This window comes from Pteronotus mesoamericanus, unplaced genomic scaffold (genome assembly GCF_021234165.1).
Source record: "Pteronotus mesoamericanus isolate MK-2021 breed Mesoamerican mustached bat unplaced genomic scaffold, CSHL_Meso_final contig_163, whole genome shotgun sequence".
Taxonomy (NCBI): Eukaryota; Metazoa; Chordata; class Mammalia; order Chiroptera; family Mormoopidae; genus Pteronotus; species Pteronotus mesoamericanus.
The window spans coordinates 8240998-8260138 of NW_026555064.1; the positions used below are offsets into that span (position 1 = coordinate 8240998).

The window sequence follows — 19141 nt, forward strand, 5'->3', positions numbered from 1 at the left end:
CTATCTGGCATAGTTGTTTGTTCAAATGTGACAATAAGGACTTTTTATGCAATTTCTATCATAGGACCTGGTAAAATATTTATGCCACATGAGTTAGCTCTATCTTATCTTTGTTACTAGGTATTTAATACAGCAAGTGGGTGTGTACATTTTAGGAACCTCCTTCCTAAGTGCTAAATATTGAATTAAGTACTGAAGGGGTAGGTGATAGGTGAGAGGCAAAAGATACAATAGCTGTCCTTGAGGAACTTAAAATATAGTTGGGGAGACATGACAGCATAAGGCTACCGAAGAAGGCAATATAAATTATAGGCATTAACTATAATTGCTATACAAGGTCAGAGAATCATAAATCAACAGAGTCCAGAGAACCTAGGGATCACTTTGTGCAGAAGTTGACGTTAAAGTTTTGACAGGGTGGTAAATTTGGAGGATGTTGAAAAGAATTGAACCGCAACCAGGAGGAATAGGCAAGGAGAATGGAACTGGGAAAGACAGCATGGGAGCCATTAGCGCTCTGCCTGACTCAACAGGACAGATTACATTGAAGAACAATATAAAATTCATGGAATGCTCAGGAAGCTTAAAAAAAATAGTATATCCATTAGATATAATTCTCAGCTGCTTCTCCCATGGGTCTGTAAAGCTCAAATTGTAAAAACTAATATTACAGGTTATAAAATTGGAAAATTTTGACCTCATAAGGGAAGAGCTATTAGATACTAAAGTGATTTATGAAATAGATCACCTTGTAGAAATCCCCTAATAGGAGCTTGATAACTTTTACATTCATACTCCATCAGGGGTAGGATATTTGGGAACTAAAGACAGATTTTTGGAGGTGAGCTGAGGGTCCACTAGGAATATTCACAAGGAGGTAGTTGGGGTGTTTGCCTGTTTCGCCCTCTCATTGCTAGAAAGAGGTACTTCAAGGAGACTTTGGCGAGATTGTAATGTGTGTCTCGTGAAGTTTTGGGGTGGTTGTCTAAAACACTAGACTTGTTTCTGATGAATCTAAAGACCAAGAGATGAGCTAGTGGGCAGTTGGTGGCAGAGCAAGGTGGAGATGCTGTATGGGGAGTCACCTCTTTTCCCCGGGTATTTTAGAGTTTCCTGTGGAACAGCTGCAGACCCTGCAAGTGAGAACTTATATGAAGGGTAGGACAGACTGAAGGTCCCCAGCGATTGGAGAAGGGAGAGCAAATGCTGGTTGTGCAATGGCTTTAAATATGTACTGCTTCTCTTAGCTCAGTGACCAGAAGAAACGTTCCTTCTCCATTTACCTCTTCTTTTCCTACCGTCCCTCTTTCACTCCACTCCTGTGTTCCCGGGGCTTTGGAACCAGGGTTAACTGGTTGGAGAAGACTTGGGGTAGAATATGGGGGCGCTCTTCACTGGCTCCTGGTTTCCAATTGCAGCAGAGCCCAGCTATGGAGGGAGGGCAATTTAAACTTTAAATCCTTTTTTATATGTAGCTGGGCATTCTAACTTCTAATTGGGAATATGTTTGGTAACTTAATGTAACTATAAGATTTTTTTTAAAGCTCCAACTGATCAGGGCATATAGATAAAGGTCTAGTTCTTATTGACTCAAAAGATGCTGCATTAATTTCCTGGAGCTGCCGTAACAAATTACCACAAACTGGATGGCTTAGAACAAGAAGCATTTATTCTGTCACTGTTCTGGAGGCTACAAGTGTAAAATAAAGATGTCAACAGGGCCATGTTCTCTCTGAAAACTCTAGCAGATAATCTATCCCATTGACTTCCCCTTAGCTTCTGGTGTTGCCGCACTCCGTGGCTGGTGATGCATCGCTCTGATCTCTGCCTCCCTAGTCACATGATCTCCCTCTGTGTCTTTGTCTTCACATGATGCTCTTCTGTGTGTGTTTATATTTGTGTCTCACCTTGTAGGAACACACATCATATTGGATTAAGAGTCTACCCTTCCCTGTGGAATGTCATCTTAACTTACCTTTTAATGACACCTGGAAAGACTATTTCCAAATACGACAATGTTCACAGGGACACAACTGAACCCACAGCAGACGTGATCCTGCTTGATGTCCGAATGCTGGAGTTAGGGGCTGTTGTTGGTGTGAACCAAACTCCCTTCCTAGTTTATTTCTAGTCATGTATGTCACACTGTTTCAAATTATACAGCATGAGTTTTGAGTCTCAAGCAATGTTTCTCAATCATCCCTATGAGTGATGCAACTACTGGAGAGGCCTCTTTTTATTTTGTCCCGTTTCCTCCCAATGGTGCTATCAGTGTTTCTCTCCTTTAACATAAGATGACGGTTTTAATGGGAGGTTGCGAAGAAGCACAGTGGTACCATGGTCCGCACTGTGGCACACCTGGTCTCCAGGTTTTTGTACACTTCAGTTCTTCAAATGCACTGTCCCAGCTTCTTGGAAAGATATATCCCTCCTTACCTGCCTGTCAGATTTAGTCTGTCAAAGTCCTCCCCTAGTGAATTTTTTTAGACCAAACAGGACTGATTGTCAAACCTGTGCGCACCGGTTCTGCTGTCCTTATGAATTTTTTAAAGATTATTTTTGACCCCCCCTTTCCTGACTGCATAATATTCTTTCAATACTTTCTGTTGCTTTGACACGTTGTACGCTGTTTAATGATGCTATTTTCACCAATTCCTTGACATAATTGTCTACAGATGTTTCCTCCCCTGGACTGTTTCTCTTGAGTCATTTTTGTTTATTACATTTTCTCTAAAGTCTGTTATTATAGACAGTAGCTTGCAGTGTTTTCTGAATTGTATTGAGTGTTCACAAAAGCAGAAAAGGGCCAGTTGCTTTAGGTGATTCTTGAAGGAGATCACAGTTCCCTGGAGGGCTTCTTTGAACCAAAATCCTCAGCAAGAGGCATGGGAGCCACTGCAGGAACTGGTGGGCAGCTTACTGACCTCCAACCACTCAGTTTCTTCTCCTCACTTGCCCAAAGACCCTTATTTCCTTTGTCGTAAGAGTCAGCTTGGTCAATAGGCAAATTAGGTAATGTCCAGTATGAAATTTACTGGGGTGATATTGGTTAATAAAATTATATAGGCTTCAAGTGGGGAGGAGCTAGTACAGGGACAAGGGGTCAAATCGATGGTGACGGAAGATTTGACTTTGGGTGGTAAACACACAAGGCAACATACAGATGATGCATTTTTTATAAAGGAGAATGATGATAAAGAGGTGTAATAATGATGTTGATAATTATATTAGCTAATATTCATTAGTTCTATGTCCTTTATATGTATTTATCTCATTTATTTATCCTATCGGCTCTATGGAGTAGAAATAATTATCATTCCGATATTACAGATGAAAAATGAAGGCTTACAGAATTTAATTTACTTGCTCAAGTTCACACAGCTAGTGAAACATGGCGATTGCATTTATATGACTATTCTTATAATGACTGTTATAGCCAATTAATCAATGTTGCTTTTAACTGTTAACATTTCTTAAATAACTTTCATAAAGGGTGAATTTAAATTTCGTGACAGTCCTTTCTGGAAAGCTGTTGCTCAGTCTTGAATTTCTTTTCCTCCAATCTGCACATTCAGATAATGATGCAATAAAATCTTTTATGGGATACTCCTCAAGATGGTTAAATGCGAAGGGAGGGAATAAGATATATTTTCATAACTTTTGACTTCTATAAAGTACTTTTCTCCTCATCGCAGCATGGAAAAACTCTAAAATTGTATCTCATGAGGAGGGTAACCTGCACGTATTTACAGAGTCATCTCACAATACGTCATTTTATCATTTTTGTGGAAAAACAGAATAGTAAAACAATCAAATTTTCACGAATATTTTCAAACCCATACTCACTGGGGGAGAGAGGAAAGTAGGTTTAGATAATTGAAAATTCCATTTCAGACCATTGTATTCTCAGTAAACGCTCTGTCTCAACACTCCTTACATCTTATCTTTTCAAATGATAGAAGCCCATGCTTGTCCTTGTTCAAGTGTGAGTCTCGTTCCCACGCGAGAAAGGAAGAGAAGCAAAGAGAACTGGGCGGAGTGCCTGCCCCAGCCACCCAGCTTCTCGGCCATGGCTGTGGGGCGACAGGACGGACTTTTGGGGAAGTTATGTGGCATTTAAGCAAGTGGTTCCCCAGGCAGCCGCTGAATATTTTGTTAAATGATTTTCTTCTCTGACCTTTATTACTAATGAATCTTCCTTAGGAAGCACTTAAAGAGTAAAAAGAAAGGTTGTTTATATTAATCTCTTTTCTCTTTGCCCACAGAACCCAAAGAAATGGTGTTACCTGGCAAGAGATCTTCACTCTTCTATGAAAAATCAGACCAAGGTAATACTTACTGAGAATGAATACTTTTGTAGTGTGTTTAACCCAGAAACATTAAACTCGTTGGCTTTCCTTCATTACTGGTTTTAGCTACTGAATAACCCCATCAAAAAGTAAATCATCAATTGAAAAGTAGAGGGAATGGTTATAATGATTACCATATTTATGAAGTAACAGGAAAATTTAAAATATATTTTAGCTTATCAAAACATTGTGGATAATGGTTAATTTTCTGACACTACTCTTTTATTTATGGTAACATATAACCAGGATCTCAACCTGAAGATTGTATTATCTTTGGGAATAACTGCAATTAGTTTATCATATTTACAGTGATAGACAAAAAGAGAATTAGAATCTTGTCAGGGTGCAGTAATAAGAACCTCCTTTTATTTAAACATTGGTCAGGTGGTTTTACATATTACTTTTTGAATATGGAAAAATTTTCTGTATGAAGTCATCTAAAACGTCATTGAGTTTTATGGAGACACTCATACAAACATATTTTCTTTGGAAAGGCTGAACTATATCATACCGTTTTTAAATAGCATGCCTGATTATACCCAACAGTTGCAGATAGAGTTGCTAAATATTCAAGTTTCTATGTGATTTATTTACTATCTTGGCTTAAAAACATGAACATATTCATGTGAATATTCTAATGATATGTATGTGTAAACAAAGTGTAAGATATAGATAGATATACAATGTGTGCATACTTAATGAATACAGATACCATCTAAAAGAGTTTTTTTCAGAAAAGTTTCTAAAAGGTTAGAACTGTGATGGGAATTGGACCCATCTATTCAATGTTACCTATTTATATAGCTATGAAGATATGATGTTACTGTATGTATTTACATGCATAATAAGTTTATTTAAATGCATGTTAGACTACATTCTGATTGAAACTGATTGGATTTTACTTTTGACACATTATTGAATTCCTAAAAACAAATGAATGTTGAAACAAAGGTAGCACATAAATTTAATGGACATCAGCAGAAAACTTGTTTCCGACCTTGAATTTGCAGTTGAGCAAAAATAAATTGTTATGTTAAATGACAAATTAGGTGTTTCTACTTACTTCTGATTTTAGTTGATTCTTCAAAGGAGGTGAAAACCCCTTAAGGAAGCAGCTTCTTTCCCCTAAAGGCAATTTTGAATTGTAGGCACTCTGTTCAAATTTTATCTATACTAAAATGTTAATTGGATCTATGAAATATTTCTGAATGTTTAATGATATCAGTGGAGGGCTGCCTTTGCATAGGCCTATTAACTGTGACTCGCCACAGAGAGACATTGCAATGAGCACTAATACCTTACACGAATGTGAATGATGTTGAAGCTGAGCTATGTGATACGGGCATAGGGAGGTAAGTGGTAGAAAAGCTCTTGCTGAGGGAGAATTGATGGACAATGACACAGTAAAGAGGGAGAAACACACTGAATGAGATGAATTCAATGAGGAAGATAAAGGACCCGTGCTCTTTAGAATAAAAGGATAAAGGGAGCATAGACTATCCAAGATGCATTTGTGTGAAATTATTTTTTCAGAGGTGTGTACATACGAATATGTTCAATTTTGTTAGGCTTTTTGTTTATTTAAGATCGGGAAACATTTACTTTGAACTGAACTTAGGAAAGAGAGAGTTTGGGGTGGGAGGGGGTCGTTTCCATTGACATGGTGGGATTTCCAGCATGTATGCAGAGTCAAAAAAATGTGTTTCCTCCCAACAGGAGAATAAAGGAACAGTTTGGCATCTTGCCAGAAACCAGGGACTTTGGTCTGATAAAACCCCCGAAGGGATTGTGCTCTAGGACACATGGTTTGTGTGAACATTAGGAGTGGGGTGTGGAGGAGTGGCTTGGGTGGGAGGAATGGTGTTGATGTTGTCACCTCTCTGGCCTGGTCCTTGGGATTCTGGGAAATAGGGTTGTTTGCAGTCTTACAAACAGTTCTGTTTGTAAGACAGTGAGTGCTGACGTACTGATGCTCTGCCTCTCTTATCTCAGATGGAATATATACATTTAAGTTTCAATGTTGAAATCGTACACCGTTGAGACTTACAGGTGAAGGTGCTGTTTTTAGATGAATGGGACTGGTTGGCTTTCTCAGTTCAGTGACGACAAGGATTGGCTCTGGCAGAGGAGCTCAGGGAGCGAGCTACTAGATCAGCAGGCGCTTGTGTGTGTGCAGGTACCTGGAAGTTCTGTATTCGACCCTTTTAAAAGAGATGCCTACATTTTAACTCTTCATGTAGTGCTTTATTGTGTGAAGTTATTTATGTTGGCTAGTCACGATATCCTTAATTTTGTTATCTGGAGAGAGGCAACTTTAACTAATCAGGTCTAAATATCCTTCTACATATCTTGTATGATTATGTTAAAAAAATAGAGACTGTTATTCTGTTCCATTTTTATATGGGTTTATATATCCTGGAAGTAGATTGAATTTCAATTAAGAAAGTGTCATGTCTGCAATTTATTTTTATTATGTAGGGATATTAAGTTTTATTTTCACATATATCTGACTTTTTCTGTAGGAAATTGTAATTGTAATATCAATCTTTAATTGCTATTAAGGATTCAGCAATTTTTTTGATGTACTCTAGGTTGAAATGTAGGCTCAGTATAATCACAATTTGAGAATTGAAAATAAACTGTTATAAGGCTAATGTGTAGGGTTACTTATGTTCAAGAGCATTAAACATAAGTTATAAAGATATTGTTTGGAGATTCGTTTCATTGTGATTTATTATTACTGGCTGGAGAAAATGTTGTAGAGATAATAATATTTGTTGAGATTTAAAAGGATACAAATCTGATATTTTAAGGGCTTACCAAAATTAAATTTTATATTATTTATTATATACCTACTATAACATAACAATGGAAAGTGAAGCATCAAAACTTGCAGGTTGATTAATATGTAAGTTAATGACCATGAATTTAAATGGGAATTAGAAATATTTGTATGTCATGTGATAAAAAGAGTGATATAGTTGTCACATTGCCTGACTTAGATTCCATGTATTATACATGCAGTGCTTTACAGATATATGGCTACAATATCGGACAAATATGCCCCCAAAGAGAGTTTAAACTGAAAGTCAGAGAACAAATCATTGAATATTCTCATGGAGATATAATTAAAAAGTAATTTTTAAAGAAGAATTTGCACGAGAGTTATTGTAATTTTTATGAATCTGTCTTTTTGTTTTTAATGATTTTTGTTATTTGCAAAAGTGATTGGCATTCTTAATTCTTCTGAGTATTAGATGCTGTGGGATATTCATTTTCTTAAAACTTTAAAAAATATCCCATGACTACAAGCCATAGCATTGTCTACGATCAGCTCCTGTTAATATTCAAGTTTTTCCACAAATTCCCCACTTGTTTTTCTTACCTGATTTGTTTTTCTCCTATTCCATTACAGACCCTAAACATTCTTGTCTTTTCCTGATCCTGAAAACTCCGCTCTGAATACCCAGTCTTCTTTCTCCCTTGTTCCAAAGTCTGCATAACCTGAAAACTTCTCTTGACAAAACCTGAATTTCTCATTACACTACATCAGTTTCTCTTCCTTAACCCACATGCTCTCATCTCAGTCAGATCACCTAGTGTCTGCCACACCGATTTGCATATGTTGCTATGTAATAGTTCTCATGTGTGCATGTATAAATATACATGCATATATAATTTCATTGTATAAAGGTACACATACAGGTAAGAGATTTTTTTCTCTTCACTATGATAGTGGAGAAGATCCTTCTTCTCTCATCCAGTTACTCCCACTTGTGAATGAAGTAGAGAAATTTGAAGGAATGAGCTCCTTCCGGCGCTAGGATTTCCACTGAAGGAATATTTAAAAGGCTGAAAGATTCCTTGTTACTTTGAGAGTTATAATTCAGCTATGGTTTGTATTCTTTATGACCACCTTGAGAATCGACACTCCCTTTATCACATTTTTCGGTGAGAATAGTCAAAATTCAAATATACTAATTTATAAAGCAGATAATTTTTAACTGTTGAAACACACTCCCTTCACCAAGGGAGATGGCCTAACTGCCTCACCCTCTGGGTGAACATATCATTGGAGAAATATCTGACCTGAGCTACTCAGCCAAGGCCCTTTTGCCTAAGAGCAAACCCTCTCTTGCATATCTTCCATCAGAATCAATAGGAAAAATATTGTCTATTGTAAATTTCTACCTTGTCCATTTATTCATTCATTCACCAATTTGATGATTCATAGCTACGTTCACCTATTTGAGGATATTCATAAGTCTGAAATTGCATGTTCCCAACTCTATAGTTGAGTCTCTTTAGGCTAAGACCCTGAACATACCTATACTTTAGGCTTGGAGGTTAGGAGGGGTCTGTGGTGGTTTGGGAAGTTGCGATGTAACTGGCACTGTTACGGCTGGGGCAGGGCCTTTGGCAACTGGAGCTCTCAGGTGACTGGCAATTCCCAGTAGAGGACTAAGGACTTTGAGGGAATTGGTTCTTCTAAGGCTTTAGCCCTTGTGTCCGGATCCAATTCCTCAGCGTGGCGGTCCTGGGAGTACTTTGGAAGGGGAAGCAAGTCATTGGAGGCAGAGTGGTGTGGACAGGTGCAAATAATCTGTAACATGGGTTGTCCGTTAGACTTGGCAAATGCATGTACGATATGGATGTTTCTTCCTCTCTCTCTGTAGGTAGCCACATTTTTAATGCAGTTGGTATTTTTAAAATTATACCACTAGATGTCACCAGCAACCTCCTAGGGTTCCTTTGGCCTTCATTGGTAAAAACAAAAAACAATTGCTACTTTATTAGAACACCTCATCTGTGAATAGTGAGTACTTATTTTGAAGGTACGAGAAGTATATATGATATATGAGGGGAAAGACTTCAAGCATAACATATTTTGAAATTGTTTTTTAAACTGGGGTTCCTGTTTACATGTAACAGGTTACTTTTGCTACCAGTATTCTGTCCAACCATGACATGGCATGAGAACCACATGTGAGGCTGAGGAATTTGTCAGAAATGACACCTGAGGCCAGAGCTCTAAACTTCTGTGTCAATACTTTATGATCCATTTATGCCACGATTGCAGGAGTATTTGTACTTTGGGTTTGTTTCATTGTTTTTGTAGAAGAAGCATTTTTGGGGCTTCAATCCATCAGAAGATTGTGTGGTATTAATTTTTTAGCATCCACATCTATACACACTGTTTACTTAGAAATGTCTAAACTTTCCTGGATATGTGCTCTGTTGTTTCAAAATACTCAGAACATTTTGAAAGATAGTAGAGTCTTACAGATGTTTGCTCAACGGTTGACAAAATAATCTAGAAATTGAAAATGATATGTTTCCATGAATTATAACACACACACAATTGTTTAGTCCTTTAAACATCAGGTAAAAAGTATCTCAAATGTTTTTTCACACCAGAAATTAATAAGAAAATTATAGTGTTGGCCAATCTTCAATTGAAAGTAGTAGTGTTATTTTCAGAGAATGTAGTTAATATTCAGTCAAATCAGTCACATTAGCCAGGAAGGTTCAGACTAATCTGTTGGATTTTAAGAATCAGCTAGACCCCAGTCTTAGGTGATTGTCTATGAATTGACCAAGCACCAAACAGATTTTTAAGTAATTATTAAAAAGACCTGTTCCCATTTCTCTCCCTTGAAAAATTCTGCCTCCAATGAACTGAAAAAATATCTTAGGAAAAGCTAGGAAAAAGAATTAGGAAGGCATGTTTTTCCCTGAAACGAGTTGTAGCAAGGAAAACACTGATGTAAATGTTACACTCTTTTTTCTTTTAAGATTAAAAAAACATTGTTTTAGTTGGTGCAGTATAAGGAAGGAGGTAACTCATCTAGTATATAGGCTAAAGAAATAATTTCATTCCTACTGAAGTTTGTGATATTATTATGGTATTTTTTGGTGTGCATGTCTATTTTAGAACTACTACAAAAATAACTCACAAGATTCTCCTCATGACTGTGGCTGACTTATGTGCGTAGGTGATGAGGCAAACCTTTGGAATGATGCTGCCGGTCACCTGACGCATGTAATATCCTCTGGGGAGCAAGTGCGCTGGGTAGGTGCGGCTCATAAGGGGAAGGCACGTCATCAGCCAGATGTTCAGGTCAGGCACTTTCAACGTTGAACCGGTGCGGAAGCACACGGCTTGCTCGATCTGTCACAGTCCACCCTATGCTTCCAGTACTTAACCCCCTACAAGGGGTCAGGGCTGGGATGCAATCGGGACATCTGTCTTTAGTCCGTTCCTTTCTGTATCATTTACAAATAGTCAAATAACACAGATGTTCTTGAAGTATTTTGAAGTAGAGACGATGCCAATTTTACGCAAACTGTTTTAGCTCCACGTTGAGAATCAGCTCCCACTTCATCCGCACCAGCGAGCTTTTCTTCCCAGTTCGCTGGTCCGTGCCGGGTCATGCCCTGGAGCGGCGGAAGTTCAAATACAGGGAGGGTCGGTCCGCCCGCGCTGTTCCAGAAATTCCCACTCCTCAGCCTGACTACGAAAGACTGCTTCTCCGTTGCTGCACCCCAAATGCCTCTTCACAAAGTGTGTGCTTCATGGAAACCTAGTACTCCTGAATTCCGTGTGTATTACAAGAAAATATACTTAAGTATAAAAGGTTTCATGGCCCACTAATTTTAGGAAATGCTGGGTTAAACCAAGTTAACCAGGTTTCTTTACAGCAGGAGTTTTAGGAACTAATCTTCGAATGTGCATCGTAAAACTATAGGAGGAAGGTATAAAATTCAGCACTTTCCAAAATTGCCTGGTCAGTTAATCATATAATAAAAGTGTTACTGTCCATTTTGCAAGGAAGAAGTTTGATGTTTGAACTAATTGGTAATATGATAGTTGGCCATAGATCAGATATTACATATTTATACAGGATGTGTGAAGGACTTTGGGGATCATGTACTTTTACTGCATTGACAATTCACTTGCTTCTCATTATGAAACTGTGCTTAATTTTTCTTATGAATTTACAGAAATTGTTATAAATTTAATACATCAATATTCCATCACTACATTTCATGAAACTTGTAATAGACATCTTATGTTTCATTTTGTTTTTGGAGTTTAGTTTGGGAAACTTTTTTTCTTTAGGAAGTTACCCATTCACCTTCTGTGTGGTAATGACAAATTAATGGATAATAATAATAGAAAATATTGATTGATTACTTATTCCATGCCAGACAGTGTTCTCAACCCATTACAAAGAGTTAGCTCTCCCTGTTACCTCTGCTTCCATCTTGTCGTAATCATACTGTGTAACAAGCACCCCAGAAGCAAAACCCATTGGCACAAATCTGCAAATTGTCTGTGTGGTTACGCTGACCTTAGCTGGGTTTGCTCATCTATCTGCAGTCAGCTGGAAAGTCCGCTATGGGCTGGTTTTGCTGAGCTTGCTGAATGCTCATGTGTCTATGACTTTGGCTGGGACAAATGGACTGACTTGGCTTTGCTCTGCAGGACCTCCCTTCCCCCTCAGTCTAAACTGAACTTGTCCTCAGGATGGTTTCAGAGGTCTGAGAGAAAAGGAGCAGGGATGCTTAAGGGTTCTTGAGGCCTCGGCTTAGAATGGTCACCGAGCCACTTCTGCCGCATCTGTTGACCAAAGCAAATCTCTAGGCTGGCCAGGAATCAAGGGAGAGGGAAATAGACTCCACCATTGCAAGCAAGCAGCTGCAAAATCCCTCTGCAGTTGATTGGATACAAGAGCAGGGAGAACTGGAATTGTTTTTAGCCATCCATCTACCAGAATCTCCATTCTATATGTGAGAAAATGGAAATGCAATGAGATTAAGTAACTGGCCGCTGGGGTGGACTTGTGACTTTTACCTGGTCTGTACTGGAAGTTCATGTCCCAGGCCCCTGTGTTCTTTTCAAGCCCCCAGGCATATGGACAATGGTTTATTTTCTTGGCTACCTTAGTTTCCTTTCTTCAGCCCTGCCTGATGCTCTCAACGATTTGATTCACCGAAGTTCTCCTACTAACAGGAGATATCCTTCTGAAAATACGTGAGAGCCCTGTGCTCAAAACAGAGAGAATTCACAAGCACACTGGGCTTCTTTTGACTTGCAAGTGAACTCTGGCTGTGGAGTGGATATGACACCCTTAAAAAAGGAAAAGGGTAACTTCAAGGCAAAAGGGCCTTTCTTCTCTCTGGGTGTAAGTTTCCTTAAAAGCTTGTTCATTGATTTTCCTCATGACAATTGAGCTTGTGAGCTATTAAAAGAGAAAGAAACAAACAGGAGCAGGGAAATAATATCAATGGCCACCAAGTTTCTTCATCAGCCTCCTCTCATTTGTAGTCTGCCACTGGGCTGTGAAGGAACAAGTGCCCTGTGCCCCATCCCAGGTTTTTGTTCGGAGATCACAGAATTCAGTTGAACAAAAAGGGGAGGAAACACATTTGCAAGCAAGGGTGCATTCCCATTAATAGTGATCATGCCCAGATTAATGCCCTTGTGTGAGGAGAGTGCCAAACATGGAGTGAGCTGAAGAAAACGTCGGACGACACCTGGTGCAATTAAAATGGCACCTAGTTTGATCTCTAATCAAACTTCGTTAGCGTTGTCTTTAGAGGAAGACATCTTCCTAAATTTCAGACCCATGTGAAGACACTTTTAAAGAAGTCCTATAATCAGGTAGTTTTGAAAAATGATGAATTTTGTATCTTCTGTAGTTTTGGAATGCACACTTAAATATTAGTCTCTAAAAATCCTGCTGTAAAGAAAACTGTTTAACTTGGTTTAACCCAGCATTCCCTAAAAGGAGCGGGCCATGAAACCTTTATACTTAAGATATCTTTATGCAACACTCATGGAATTCAGTAGTACTAGGTTTCCGTGAAGCACGCTTTGTGAAGTGCTGCTTTAGAATAAAAACCTGGATTCCCAAGAGGGCTTGTTTTACAATGCAAAAATGATCTGGTAAGAGTAACACTTTCACCTTTCGTACCCATCCATCCAGATTAATTTTTCTAAATCAGCAGGATCCTAAGACCTTGACGGTGGGGGAAAGGCCGTAACATGGAGCGTTTCCGGAAGAGCACTTGTTTCAGGAGGGTCCCTAGGGAGCGGGAGGATGACCCACCAACTCTAATGGGGTCTTTCCTTGGGCGGGATTCTTTTAGAGGTATGTTTCTAGGAAGGTTAATTTTAGAAGGTGTCAAAGGGAGAGGATTAGCTAAGACAATTTTAATAGCTCCTATGGATTCCAGATAGTGTTCAGTCACTTCCTTCTTCTTAACAAATAATCTGTTTCTGCTTCCTCACCAACCATGTACTCTTTGACTTCTAACAGTCTTTCATTCATTCTCTCATTCCATTAAAACTCCTCTTCCTCAGATAGCCAGTTACTTTCCATTTGCCCCATGGAGTGAACTCTTCCTGGGTGAATTTGCTGGCCTCTGTGATTTTTGGATTCTACCTAATGCTTCTGAGTTCCACATTTATATCTTCAGCCCAGGACGCAGTTCTGAGCTTCCAAATTGTTACCCAGGGACCCCTGGAGCTTATATCCAAAATTGACCTGATAAACTTGTACTCTAAACCTTTTTCTTCTGTAGGTCATTGGAAGAACCATCATTCACTGGTCACACAAGCCAGGAACCTGGGAATCATCCTTGACTCCTCTTTTTGCTTTTAACCTCCTCACACTCAGTCCCATTTCTGAAGATATCTTCCCTATCCCATAATCCCTATCTCCGATTCCTTAGGTTCCAGAGTCAAATCATAGCTCTTCTGCCTGATATCTGAGTGACCCTAAATAAGCTTTGTATTCAATTTTGCCTCAATTTCTCATCTGAATGATGGGGAAAATAGTAATATTCAGTGAGAGAGCTGTTTTGAGTTTGTGAAAATTCAATGGGAATAAATTAGGGGAGTAGAAAGAGGACTAAGTTGATTTTTTTTTTGGTCTCCAATTGAAGGGGAAAAAAGTACTTGTGTATTAGAAGAGGACAAGCCTTAGTCATTTAGTTTGTGTTTTTACAGGGGCAAATACCTTTTAAAATGCTATGGTAATGAATAAAAAAAAAACCAAGGTTGTGATCATTTATAATTCATAGAGAAAATAAATCTTAATATTTTTTCTCCCTTTGTTACACAATTATCAGCTACTGAAAGGGAAATAAAGAAAGGAAATTGATTCATCTTTACCACCCTTCCAGCTAATAGAAGCTTTTGTGTGTATGCTGAAGTAGATTAAGAAAAAGAAGGACTCAAAAGCAGCGTCTTTAAGACATTCGTGTTATCTGTTCAACAGGCCAGGAAGCAGGCATTGGCATCTTGTTGGGTAAGGCCGCTGGAGCACTGCTGACCTAGGATTAAGACCTGGCTATGAGTTTCAGACAATTTCCTAGAAATATCTCTTACTTTTTGCTTAATAGCAAAAAGCCCTCTTACAAATCATGTTATACACAGAGAGAATTGCAGAGCGGCGTGCGGGAGTGACGGAGCCCGGCGTCACACAGAGAATATGTGATTGATGTTTGTCCTTCGTTTTTTTTCAATACGTTTTGTTGACCTCCTAGCATGGGCTATCAGTTTCTGGATGCTGGGGATGTAGTTGCCTACAAAATAGAAATCCTTGCCTTGCTGGATCTTACATCCCAGTGAGAGAAGACAGATGCCAAACAAAACACATGAACGTATAGCACTTTAGACAAGGGCTACGGAGAAAAGTGAAGCAGGAAAGGGAGGTAGGGCATCTTGTAATGTTGGTAGGACTGTTTATGTAAAGAGGGAGGCCTGGGAGTCCTCACCAAGCTGTTTGAGTAAAGACCTGAAGGAGATCACAGAGCCCGTGGGATCAAAGGAATGAGATGATCTGACTTTCTGTTTCCTAGGGTCACTGTGGCCACCCTTGAAAATAGACAGAAGGCGAGACCAGTCACTAGCCCATTGCAGTAATTTAGGCAAGAGGTGGTAGTGGATAGGGCCAAGGAGGTGACAAGTGGCAGAGATAAAGTTCAGTCTTCATTTATGTGGCATGTGTGAGGGCTGTGCTCTGTTCTGTGGGAAGGCCAGGATTTCAGGGGAAGATGGAGGGAGAGGACCCAGAGATGAAAACCGAGAGAGAGAATCACCAGGGATCATGGGAGAATCATTAGAAAACAATGCCCTGGAAACCAAAACAATGCAAGTTTTAAGGAGGAGGGATCAATGTACCACAGTGCAGAGAACTCAACTCTGAATGTATCTGAAGGGGGTACATCAAATATGACCGACAGAAGGCTATCGGTGACATTATGCAGAGAAATTCGAGTGGGTTTGCTGAAGCAGAAACAACACATTGACATTGGGAAGCGAAAAGACGAAGGCAGAGAATGGAGATCACTCACTCGTGAGGCTTGATAAACACAGACCAGTGGTTCATATATTTATGTATTTACCACGATCCACAGTCAGAAATATATTTCATACTGTGATCCAGTGTGTGCACACACACAACCCCTTGTATATATATAGCTTTCCACAACATAATCACCACTTTTTATATGTGCTATGCACTCCATATTTTATTTTCTTCTATATAACTTCTTTTTAAAAATGCTTGCCACAATGCACTATGCTGATTTTGTAACCCACTTATGATTAGGAAAACCCACTCTTGGGCAGCAGTCAAGATAATAGGCTGCCCCGGAGCACCGCTTCCCACTCTCCCTACATGCCTGTCAGTTGCTGTCGTGGCACTCAGGGTGAACCTTTCAGAAACCTAATCTCTCCTTTACGTATGGAATTTTTACCCTCCCATCTAGAGTCACAAACTGAAAAGCAACAGAATATCTAGTTCCAATAGATTCAAATATCGTTTTAGGCTCAGTGTGCAGCAAAAATTTTGGCTGTGCTCACAGATAAGTGTTTCTGGCCAACTGAACAATATGGGCTCATTGCCCACTTTGATTTGATTCTGTTTCCCTGACATGTGAGCTGGGGATCCATGACCCATGGCAGAATGTTAACTGCGCTGAGGAACTTGGACATCACGGTTGCCATGTAGAATGGATTATTCTTGAGCAGTGCTTTGTATGTTTTAGGCAAGTGGCATTAAGTGATATATTTTTTTGAAAGTCAGAAAACTTCGTGTATGTCAGTGAAAATGATTTCTTCCTGTTCTGTAAATCTATGCTAATGTAGTAGTAAAGTTTATAGGACAGGGTGAAAACTAAGCTTTACCTTAAAAGAAATTTAATAAGAGGGCTGACTGTAGGTATTTGGTTGTCCCCACCAAGGTGGAACTGTGACTAAGCTATGCAAAAGGAGAAAGTGAAGATCTTTGCGGGAAGAGGCTAATTAATGGGGTACATTAGGGACAATGGTGGGAGGATTGCCCATAAAAGGAGAAAAGTCCTTTCTTCTTTAAGGTCGGGTCGCTCCAGTCATAGTTGAGTTTGTAGACTGAGGATGGGAAGATGAAGTTGTTTGCTAATGTCTGTGGATTTTCTTTCTGAATTAGGACTCAAGATGTTTCACTCACAGTGAGAGAGAGAGAGAGAGAGAGAGAGAGAGAGAGAGAGAGAGAAAGAGAGAGTTAGGAGGGTGCTTGAGGATGTGCACTGAAGTTGTGGAGCTGTAGTCGAGTAGAAGGAGCCGAGCCAGGGTAAGGGCGTTGATGGATGTGATGGACGCGTACAAATCCATCGGCAGTCTCAAAGTCTGTCTGCTTTCTCCTTGGCTTAAAGCCAAGGTCATGAATTGATAATTCACAACAGTTGGATAGGGTCCATAGATTTATGTTTGTTTTCTATTATTTTAACAAGCCAGATTTTAAAATGAGTAGTTTCATGTGCAAATTTTAGATTTCTAGGTTGAAAAAAACCAGTCAGAAGATCTGGGAATAATTCTCTGGACCTGAGCGATGTCTGTTCCTTTTAAAAGAAAGCCTGCATCCTCCTTTCGGCTCAGTCCCCATTTTCACACAGTATGTGTTTACCCATGACCCTCCCATAGGATGCTTGTTGGTCCCTGTGGACCTAGGAATGTGAAATCCCCTGATTTGTCTTTGAAGTAAGGAGTAAATGTAGGCTCACTCATTTGGCCCCAGCCTAGGGCGGTTGCAGCTCAGGAAACTTGTGTTTTTTAGGGTCTGGTTACCAGCACTGATGACTGAGCTCTGGGTGTTGGTTCATGTCAGTAAAACATAGAAGACAGCGACCCACTCAAATGTCTGCCCCAAAACATAGAAGACAGGTTTATAAACAAACACATATCTCCGGACCAGATGATGCACAGGGCGGGACATCTCTTTCCTGTGTGTAAATCCACGTGGCAGCCTAAATTATGGATTCATGTACTGATATAGTCTCTCAGAATTGTTGTTAAGCACCTACCATGGATTAAGAAAGAAGTCTGTTAGTTTCTGGATTTTCAAAGAGAAACAAGACATTGGCATACATGTGCCCCTCCCCCTGCACCCCCCACCCATAAAGCTTAAAACCCAGAAGGGAAGACAGACAATTTAACAATTTGGTATGACAGCACCATGCTCTGTGTATCCCAAGGTGCTGTGGGTATTCATAGCCAAGACAATGGCCACCCTGAACACTAGGACCTGATCCTATGAGCCAGGCAAAGAGAAATGGAAAAGGGTATTCAAACCAGAGGAGTTAACTTTGCAAAGTTTGGAGATGGGAGAGTGCGAGATTTGGGGTGGGGGTGTGGACATCGAGCAGGGGAAACCGGAGGGCCATAACAGAGAACAGGGATGAAGGTTGGGCAGCGAGGCTGAGAGAGGGTGGCAGAGGCCAAGGCAGGAATGACCGGGTGACCCGCCTGAACAGACTGGGATTTCATGGCGTGTGCACAGAGAGCTGCCACTGAGCGGTTCTAAGCTGAGAAGTGACTTCATTACGTTTCTGTTTAGGAAGCTCACTCAGTTAGTGGCAGAGTCGGGATTCGATTTCTAGCCCAGGGTATCTCCCTTTCACTGCTGTGGCTTCCCCATGTCCTGTGTGCCTCAGAGTCTGGTGCCAAAGTATTCTGTCCCCAGAGAGGAGCACTTGCTTCTTCAGAACTTGTTCTGAGGAATGGGGGCGACTGCAGCATGCATTCTTTCAGGAATAATGGGCATGTTGTAGGAAACTAAATTGTCCCAGAAAATACACGCTATATAGTTACTATGCCCTTGAACACAAAACACTATGCACCAGGCCCTGTGCTGGTTTGTTTAATAGGACTCACTGGACTCATGGCTCATGGGAGCATATTTTACTTCTTGTAAAGCTGTTGTTCTTCCTGGCCTTCTTAGCGATCTGTTTAAGGCTAATGCTGTCATCTTGGCCCCTCATCATGTCCTCTTAACAGTAAATCTGGCCTAACAGTAAAAAAACAGTAAAAAAAAACAGTGAAAACAGTAAATCTTAACAGTAAAAAAACAGTAAAAAACAGTAAAAAAAACAATACTCAAGGTATTGTGGCCTGACCATTGAATCCAACTAACTGCAAAACATATTGTTGTTATGGACGGGTGTGTACTCATCTTTTTAAAAAGTGAAAACTGTTTATCATTTTAAAATCTGAGATTTCAAGTACAGATATGTGTGAGAACAAGTGGCCTTTTTTTTTTGGAAGGGCCAATGGCACAGATATTCACAAAACCTCTTGGATTTAACCTCATTCTCTCAGGGAGTGGAGCTGATACAGTCCCTTCTGTCACTAGTTTTTGTCAGTAGAGGACATAATGGCTATTCATGTAGTTAATTAAAGAATGGGAATGCCCTTTGAAAGGCTCACAATGGAAGCAGGAGAGAGAGTAATGTATCAAGTT

The 19141-nt window shown here is 39.7% G+C and overlaps 1 protein-coding gene across 4 annotated transcripts in view; it reads left to right on the forward strand.

The window, feature by feature from the left end:
- INPP4B (inositol polyphosphate-4-phosphatase type II B) overlaps window positions 1-19141 on the forward strand; it is a 544323-nt gene that overhangs the window by 111523 nt on the left and 413659 nt on the right. For all 4 annotated transcript variants that reach the window (XM_054562864.1, XM_054562878.1, XM_054562860.1 and 1 more), the window contains exon 2: window positions 4266-4328. The gene's annotated coding sequence lies outside the window, so the exon portion shown is untranslated. The remainder of the gene's footprint in view (window positions 1-4265; window positions 4329-19141) is intronic.